The 9,800-nt window shown below is 40.0% G+C and overlaps 1 long non-coding RNA gene across 2 annotated transcripts in view; it reads right to left on the bottom strand.

Moving 5' to 3' along the window:
- Window positions 1-9,505, bottom strand: part of LOC139704677 (uncharacterized) — a 47,663-nt gene extending 38,158 nt beyond the window's left edge. For both annotated transcript variants that reach the window (XR_011706562.1, XR_011706561.1), the window contains exons 1-2: window positions 9,286-9,505; window positions 8,950-9,077 (exon numbers count right to left, since the gene is read on the bottom strand). This is a non-coding gene — a long non-coding RNA (uncharacterized lncRNA). The remainder of the gene's footprint in view (window positions 1-8,949; window positions 9,078-9,285) is intronic.
- Window positions 9,506-9,800: the final 295 nt, after the last annotated feature.

A 9,800-nucleotide genomic window follows, 5' to 3' on the forward strand; every position in this document is an offset into this window, starting at 1 on the left:
CTAAACTATACTACAGAGCAATAGTAACAACAGCATGGTATTGGCACCAAAAGAGGCAGAGGATCTTTACCAGAACAGTTTTATGATTTCATTCCACAACCAGGTCTGATTTGCCATCACAATGTAACAAATAACTTAGTGGTCTTAATACATGTACTTTTCAAATAGTTTTTCTCCTACTTTAACCCTGCAAGAAAAAATGAATGATTAAAACATTAAGGAAAACAAGTAATTGAGTACTCTTGTGCCCCATCCCCTCAGTGCAGGACCCTTTCTCAGCATTCTCCTGTTTCTCCCTGCCAGGTTCACAAGAATCACCTGGGGTCACTGTGTTAAGCTGATGTGAGTCACAGCCTCAAGAAAGATGTACTTCTGTACAGTGACACTATATGAAATAGTGAAGGAGAGAGCAGGGCTTACAGCTAGGCTCCCCTCAGCTCTCAGGCCAAGGACAGGCTCTTCTCACCCTCGACCTTTCATCACCTATCTCTGGTCCATCCAGTAGCTTCTAGTTTGTCCTTCTGAGACTGCTCTGAGGAGAAGGGAGGTCCAGGTCTTGACTTTATAAACCACATAAATTTATTGATCATGTACTATGTGAAAATCCTCAGGCTAGATTCTGAGATGAGGAGTTCTTTGAGGCAATGTGCAGTTTTTAACTTGCATGGAAATTGGTTCCTCTTATCAACATTATTACAGTCCTGCTTTTCTCCTGCAGAAAACAAATAGTTTGCTGAGGAGTGTGACATATCCTGTCCACTTTAGCAAGGCAGGGCTGCAGGTAAATTGTTTCTTGGAAAATACAGCATGGTGAGGTTCAACATTGTGGGCCCACTTTATAGAATTATTCCCTGAAACTCATGCTCCCACCACTCACATCTGTCCCCTATCATTTAGGAAGATTCAGTATAGCCTAAGTCATACTATGGTTGAGACTGGGTCCCAAAGAGTGGAGCCCAGACCAACAACAATTTCAACAGAGAACTGGACATGAATGTGGATTCTCAGGTCACAAACAGACAGTATTAGTATTAGACTCAGAGTGGCTCAGGAATCTTAATTTTGATGATCCCTTCAGGTTCATGTTTGGGGCTGAGTACTTATGGTCTGACTTGGTCTCTCCTCCAAGAACAAGATCTTTTTTCACCATTTTACTAAAAACAAACAAACAAAACAAAACAAAAACCAAAAAAAAAAAAAAAAACCTTTTTAAGATGACCTCACTGACTGACACTCACCACATGCTGGCATCAAAAACTGTCCAGTTCCGGTGCAGATGGAAATACCTTGAGATCCAAAGGGGTAGGCACCACAGTTCCCTAGTGCTCAGGAGACCAGGGAATCCTGTTGTAATGACCCCTTTAAGACTCTCAACGACAACACCCACACCAGATAGTCAAAACCTTGTAAACATTTTGAACTTTACTACTCTTCCAAGATGGAAGCAAAACCCACTGTCACTGTGCTCTGACCACAATTGGAAAGATTGCAGTTTTCTTATATGAAGATCCTGGTTTATGGTGTGCTGATACCCGCAGTTTCTTGTTGAGACCATGAGAGGGAAAGCATGTGTTTTCCCGCTGGCTTCTCTGAGCCACTCCCATCACAGTCCTTGAAGTGTGCCTGTGCTCAGGCTGATTTTACTGCAGTGCCCAGGAACAGATATGAAGCTAGGGGCTTTGATTAGAGAGAGCAATGACTATAGTACTGTAGCAGGAAAATCCTTTGGAAGGTTACAAGTCCTCCTCCCCTTGAAGGTCAGCCTGACCATTTCCCCCAGCCTGTAGTTCAGGAGGTAGCACAGCTGTGGTCACAGGCCCTAAATACAATTTGGGAGGACTGGTGACATAAAGTGGCGACAGTCTATTTTCTTCTGGTAAAAAAGTTTACTTTGATTGTAAGGACACCCAGAACATATGGCCTGCATTTTTTAATGCTTTAAAATATTCATTTGGAAAATAACTGAGTGGCTGGAAAGAGAACTAACATTTTATTCTTGGGTCCAAGTCTAGCTCTATCCCCATCTTTTGTGGGCTTTTGTCTGCTCCTGGGTCTCTTCTGTGGCCCACTTTGAAAGAAGAGAATGTGCGCAACAGGAACAGTGCTTGCACACTTCCTACTTCACAAATTCAGTGGCCTTCCTTTGCTCTCACCACTGACAGCCTTTTCTATTACCCAGCATTAAAATGGGAGGGACTAACAGGAATCTGGTGCACCCCCAGGACCCAGGCTCAGGGTTGAAGGCTATATATGCAGTTGCCCTGACCCTATGGAGAAGCTTTACAGGTTTGGCATTATTGTAAGAGTGCCTTGGGTTTGTCTTCATCAGATATGGAAGACTCACAGAAATAGACAGACTGTCACAGAGAGCTATAGTTTTCTATGATCAGCACTGTAGAGCCATGAGGGAAGTGCCAGGGTTGGTTAGGAGCAGAGACGGTGGAAGGTGATGGACAACATGGGAAAGAGACTTTACTATATTTGTGCAGGAAGAAATGACAAGGCAGCAGAAGCAGGTTTAGTTAGGGTTAGTATATTTTAGTCATTTCAGTGGGCTCTAGTGGGCAGGGGTCAACCCTGGTTCTTTGGTACCTGGACCTGCTGTGCTTGGAGCAGGCAAAAAGAGGCCTGTGAGGCTGGGTGCCTACTAGGGGATTGGTGGTGTGAGAATTTGATTGCCTAATTTGCATAAGGTGAGCATGCTAGGGAGATGGCTGACTCTCTGGGAATTAGCTATATCCAAGAAGGTATGCTCTGGGTACAGTGGTATATGCCTTTAATCCAAGTGATTCATGGGACTGAAGCAGGTGGGTTGCAAGTTCAAGGCCAGCCTGTGCCATTTAATGAGACCCTGTCCCAAAATAAAATTTTAAAAAAGGGCTAAGGATCTTGTTCAGGTGTATATCATCTGTGGAATGTTCCTGTGTGCAATCTTCAGTACCTCCCCTACCCCAACACATGCTTGCGATAGAAGAGGGGGAAAGACTACTTTCTCAATTGGGATTATAGCTTAGGAATAATCTTCCCTGATGTTCAAGGAGGGACATCTGGCTTGACATCAATAACTGGACTTGGCCTGGAAAACTTTGGAATGGATTGCAGAACTCTTTGACAGAGAGACTGTAGCACTGCAACCAGGCCCAAATTAGCAATTTTCCTGTATGCAGGCTTTCAGTTTCTCCTGAGAATATACTGGGTGTCTTCTTCTCTCCTTCTTTTTTTCCTCCCTTCCTCACCAGTAGGAGACACCTAGTAAGGAGATGATCATTGTGGTTAATGTACTGGGGACAAAATAAAGAACTAGACAGGCCCAGTGCTTTCATGTGCAGCATGTGTGATCTAGCCCAGGGTTCCTGAGCTCCAGCATAGTTAACCTTAGACACCATAGGATTGTTCGTGGTGAGGTGCTTGCCCATAATTATGATGTATAGCCATTCTGTTCCCAAAAATATTAGATATGCTATGACCACATCTTAATTTTTTTAACAATCAAAAATGCCTCTAGACAGGCCCCAACTGAGTCTTGCAGAGGCCTGGGAGAACCAGAAGTACTGAAGTTGAAGAAATCTTCTCATACTTTGTTAGCTGTTAAAACCCTAATTCTCTGAGAAAAAGCACCTTGCAGAGTGTTTTGAAAAAAGATCCAGGGAAAGGTAAGTTCCTGAGTTTTCATACTGTGGCTGGGGAACGGCTTGTCTTTTCCTTGGTGACACACCTGCATCCTTTTAACAGTTGCTGGCAAGATGGATGCATTACTTTGTGGGCTTTTAATTTACATCATTCTTATTCTTGGTTTTACAAATGTAACAAATCAGGATGTTACAAAACCAGTGATTTGAAAAGGGTGCAAGACTGTGGTTTTATTTTAAGAGAAAGAGAGCAACTCTGCTTCATCAGTTTCTGTCTTAGCATTCTCAATACAGATGCCATATATATGCAAATAGAACCACACATTGTTAGAAAGGCACACCATACTTCAGCTGGCCTGTCTAGTAAATAATATAGTGTGTTTATGGGGAGGTGTTGTGTGCTACATTCTTGTTTCTGCAAAACCTCTGGAGGATAAGGGGCTCAAGGTCATGAATGGAGGCTCAGGGACTCAGGGTCATGAATGGAGACTCAGGGGCTCAAGGTTATGGATGGGCCTCCAGCTGTCTATTCATTGTAAGCAGCCACACACACACACACACACACACACACACACACACACACACGTGTGTATTTGACAACAGGATGAGCTGCATTTTGCTGTTCAACACCTTCATTTCTTAATCGCCTGGTTTCAAAATTGTGAAATCTGCATTTGATGTTCAAAGCTAAGTTGTATCATGCAGGGCATTTTAAAACCCAGAATGTGATGCCTGAAGTGTGACATCAACATTTTTGGAATGTTTTTTGTGGACACAAAATCCTGAGAAATTTTTTCTTAACTAACTACCGAGCAAAGGACATTGTCAGCTGAATGTTTTGACATTTGCCTGTTATCCTAGCAGCTCAAGAGGCCAAGGCAGGATGATTGTGAGTTCAAAGCTAGCCTCCACAACTGCAAGGCCCTAAGCAACTCATTAAGACTCTGTTTCTACATAAAATACAAAATAGGGCTGAGGATGTGGCTCAGCGGTCATATGCCAATGAGTTCAATCCCCAATCCCCTTCCAAAAATAAATTAAGTAAATAAATAGATAGATAGATAGATATTGACAAAGGACAGTGATGTTCATCTAAGGTTATGGGGGCGGGGAGAATTTCCTAGCTCAGAGCTGAACACTTTCTCTAGGTGTTTTAAGTCCTACATAAAATCAGTCAAAAACTTTTTCCTCATTGTTCTTGTTTTTGGAGTCATACTGGAAATCTGTGACAGAGACAGATGGACAGACACAGGGTAAGTATAAAATTTTCTGTAATTAAACCTTATTGTAGACACTCAATTCTCAAGTCTTTGCTTGGAATTCAGATTTCTTTTCTGTATTATAATAAAACATCCAGATTTGATGCTCCGTGCATTTGAATAGCATAAGCAAAGGCTGATGCAGCAAGAACAGATTGTCATTTATATTCTGTGACCCAGAATTCCTTTATGAATCAGCTATCTCTAACAGAATGACAAATCTAGACAATTAGAATGTTGATAAGTTCTGACTTCAGATCAAATTGATTCCAGAAATTTTATTGCCCAGAATTCATTCATTTTACGATTCTCTGAGTTTTGATGCTTATTTATTATTCTTGCATTACTCAGAGACAGAATCCAATCATCTAATATGTTTGTTCTTAAGGAGTAAAAACTTCAGACTAGTTGTTCAACTAAAAAAAGTATTTTAATTTCATGGTAAACCAAATCTAAATACTCCTTTCTAAGCTTTTCCATTATCAAATTGAGTTTTATTTCAAAATACACATTTCACTATGTATTTGTGTTTTACAAAAAACAGTCTCAGCAAACACAATAATTAAAAGACATTTATCTACAGAGATTTGTAAAATTTGAATTTTTCATTTTTGTCAAGCTCCAATAATATTTGATAATACCATTTATGATGCTTTCATGAACAAAATTATATTACAAAATAGGTGTATGTCACTCTACCCTAATAAAAATGGACATGATACATATATCATTATTTAAATGTTTATCTACCTTTACCTCTCAGTATATCCTACAAGTATTATTCTAAATAAAGCTTAAAAAATAATGCACACAAATCCAGCAGAACTTTGAGACTCAAATGATCCTCCTGTTTCAGTCTCCCAATAAGCTGGGACCACAGGTATGCCCCCTGACTTTGAGGATCCTTCACACACACACAAAAAAAAAAACCTTTTCAAAATATTATCTAATTCTGTGCATAAGTCTATACAGCATTAAGTGATCAGGCAACATGGATTTGATAGAAACAGTAGTGGCTCAGTTTAAAAAAAATACGTTTAAAACTTGAGTAGGTCATACCTGTAATCCCATTACAGAACCTTTTTCTGACAAAGGACTATATCCAGTCCTACTAAATGTACTTCTACAACTCAGTAATAACAGGACAACTCAACAAATAATAGACATGATCCAAATCTATTCTTCACAGAAAAAGAATGACTGGCCAATAAAAGACAGTCAAATGTTGTCAACTTCATTAGTCAACATGGAAGTACAACCCTAAGCCACAATGAGATACCACTATATACCCAGCAGAAATGGCTAAGGTATGAAGACTTACATCACTAAACAATGTGAAGATATGCAGCAATTGGAACTCTCATATATTGCTCATGAGAATGTTCAGAATTTTTGACAGTTTCTTTTAAAAGAAAACAAAGATCTACCTTATGTGGTAGCCATTCCACTCTTTGAGTTATTTACCTAAGTGAAATATACATACATACATATATATGTGTGTATACACACACATATACACATACACATACATATTTTTCCCCAATACATCTAGTAAGATAAAGTTCAAAGCCTGGAAAATGCTCACATATCCTTCAATGGAAAAAAATAAATGCACTATGATATATTCATAAAATGAATACTACTGCAGTAATAAAATAGAAAACAAAACAAAACACTGATTCAAGCAACATGAATGAACCTCAAAAGCATATTGATTCAGACACAGAGTGTAAGATCCCATAACTTTCTTACTCATCCTAATAAGACTCACATCCATAATAAGAATGAAGTAATTCAGACTTGAAGACGGCACCAGAAGATCTCAGAAATGAATATCTCCTAAATCAACAAGTGAGTTACAACTCCTGAACAGAAAATAGGTGGAATGTAGCCTTTGAATTGTATCTTTAAAAAAAAAAAAAAAACCTATTCCTCCTGATGGGCAGAATCAACAGCCTCTGGAACAAGAGTCCCATTGTTTCTCTATTGCTAGGAAAACAATAAAACTTCTCCTTCAATTTTTACTAAAACAAACAAAAAACAAAAACAATAACAAAAAAATGTAAGTACCCATTATGTTTCTAGGTTGAGGCTCAATGGTAGAATACTTGCTTGTATGTGTGAGGCATTGGGTTTGATTGTCAGCACAGCATATAAATAAACAAAATAAGGATCCAGTGACAATTAATTTTTAAGAAGAATCAATTTATACAAAATTCTAAAAAGACAAAGTAAAACACTCAATGGTAGGATAAAACAGAATCCTGCCTTTAATCAGTAGGAAAAAATCAATTAGAAGGGACATAAGGGAACTTTCTCAGGTGTGGTTTAACATTCTTTATCTTGAAAGCAGTTTAGATTATAATGATTTATTGAAAGTCAACCACATTTGACTTAAAATGCATTTCATTGTATGAACATTTCAGAACAAATGAATAATAAACACTGAAATATAAATGATATACAAATAAGTGTATGCATGTGTGCCTACACACACATATGCCAGAGCAGTGACACTCAAACAGCAATGAACTCATATAGAACTCAGATTCAGGATTCTAAGTGCTAGGCCCACATTAAAAGGAACCAGGGCTTTTAGAGAAACAACTAATACCAGAGTTTGAACAGCCAATAAAGAGTACATTGAACCTGAAATATCTACTGTCAAAAGAAAGTACTCCATAAAGGCAAATACCACATATTCTCATTTACATGTGAAATGAAAAATAATAAAATTAATAGAAGCATAGAGTCGAATGGTGTTACCAGACGCTGTGGCATGGGAGACATGGGAAGAAAATGGTCAAAGCATACAATATCTCAATCAGACAGAAGGAATAGATTTTTCTGTTTTTTGAGAACTATTGCACACCATGGTAAATAAATAATAATATGCTATACATTTCAAAATTACTAAAAGAATAAATTTCAAATGTTCTCACCACAAAAATACTCTGGTATTTAAGATGATGTATATGTTAGTAAGCTTATTTCACACTGTGTATATAAACTATAACATCACCTCATACATCATAAATATATACAACTAAATTTTGCCAATTTATACTTTAAAAAATAAACAAACAGGAAAGTAAAGTGTTCAAACAATGGCCCAAATTGAGAATCCAACTTAGATTTCCTACTACTCATATCTGGCACAACTTGAAAATCTAAATAATGAAATAATGGATTACAGCCCACTGAATAAAATAAGTTTCAAGAAGTCTATATTAAAATAAATGTGAGTAAATTTAAAGCACGATAATGACTAAGATATAGAGTCCCCAAATACCCTACAAGTCATTCATTAATCACAAAATGGAAAAGAGTAACTCACAAATGAAAGGCCTAGCAGACAACTCCTTAATCAAGTACTTAAAATGAGCATAACCACTAAAAAAACAAATTGAGTACTATATATCATGCTACATAATAGGACTAAAGCACTGATCAAGAATTAGGTTATGGTCCTGGTTTTTGTTCTAACCTAGCCTGAAGAAATAAATATAAACCTGTACATGAGGATGATTAGTCAAAACTACCTACACTTAAATACTATTGGCTACCCCAAAGTAGTAATGGGCATATATTGCTTCATACTGCCAACAACATAGACCTACCTGGTGGCTGCACTCACACTTCTTCATGATAGAAGCAGTGTGTACTATCGAAGCATTTCCTCCTTCGTCTTTCATTCAGGTCAGAGTTCATTATCACCACACAGCCCACTTTCAAATTCATTCCCTCTCCTTACAAAATTGGACTACATATGGAAGAAGGTCAGTTTACTACTTGAGAACCTGGTGCACTAGTGAGATGACAATCACTCCACCCAGTGTTTCAAAAAGCCATGACTTGATATGTGCAATAAGGGAGTCAATGTCTACTTTTAAGAATCAGGAAATGAGAAAATCTGAAATTCTGAATGCATATGAGAAAACAGGAGAGATGCATCCTAAGAATGCCCCTCAAACTGGAAAGATCACGTTGGATAAACTGTCCCCTTTTCTGCTCCTGAAGGCGATTCCAGGTTGGAAATCACAGCCAGAGAAGAAACTCACCACATTTCATGGGGGGAATCTTGTGTGAAGGCCGCACATCCCTTCCTGGAAGCCACAGGCTTGGAGAGCCACCTCAGGAACTGTACAGCGAGCGTGATGACTGACACTTCACCCTCTGAAACAGCCCACTAGGGACAAGGAAGGAAAGGCAAGCCTCCTGAATGAGAGGACCACCCGGAGAGGCCACCCGCCTGGGGGACACCCCAATCACTCATCCAAAGCACTTCCCATCCCGGGGGAGCCCACCAGCCCCTTGGCGCTGCGGCCTCTCTGCCTCCCTGGCCACCCGCTGCTGCCCGCTCGGTCTGCCATCATGGGCCCAGGCAGGCGCAGTACCTGAGAGGACAGCCCGCTCTTTGTGAGCGCCTTCCAGGCCTGACTTCCTGCAGGCGTCCGCGTCCTTCTCCCAGTGCCCTTCCGCTTCTCCAGGTCTCACGCTTCCACCGCCACCCGCCAGTTGCACCGCCACTGAAGCACTACGGTCAGCACGTGGGGCTGCGACACCCAGAGACAAGATCCTGGCCTTCGTGAGTCTGCGCCCCTTGGGCTGCCTGAGCCCGCCGACGGCGGGACCAGAGTGCCGCCTGGAGGCCTGTGGAGGGCATGACACCCACTCAAACCACACCCCACCCTCCACTGGTTGCAGGGATAACTTCTGCTCCAGTCCTGCTCTATTCTAGTTCATCCCTGCGAGGGTGACCACTTTTGCATCCATTACCCTACCTCAGACCTTTCTCTGTTCATTTAGTTCTACCCTGCTCCAGCAGACTAGCAACAAGGAGTTTAATGAAACTGTTGAAAATTTTGAAAGAAGGAAAGGAAACATTCCTGCACAGTTCCACTTATTAAAT

Source organism: Marmota flaviventris, chromosome 2 (genome assembly GCF_047511675.1).
Source record: "Marmota flaviventris isolate mMarFla1 chromosome 2, mMarFla1.hap1, whole genome shotgun sequence".
Lineage (NCBI taxonomy): Eukaryota > Metazoa > Chordata > Mammalia > Rodentia > Sciuridae > Marmota > Marmota flaviventris.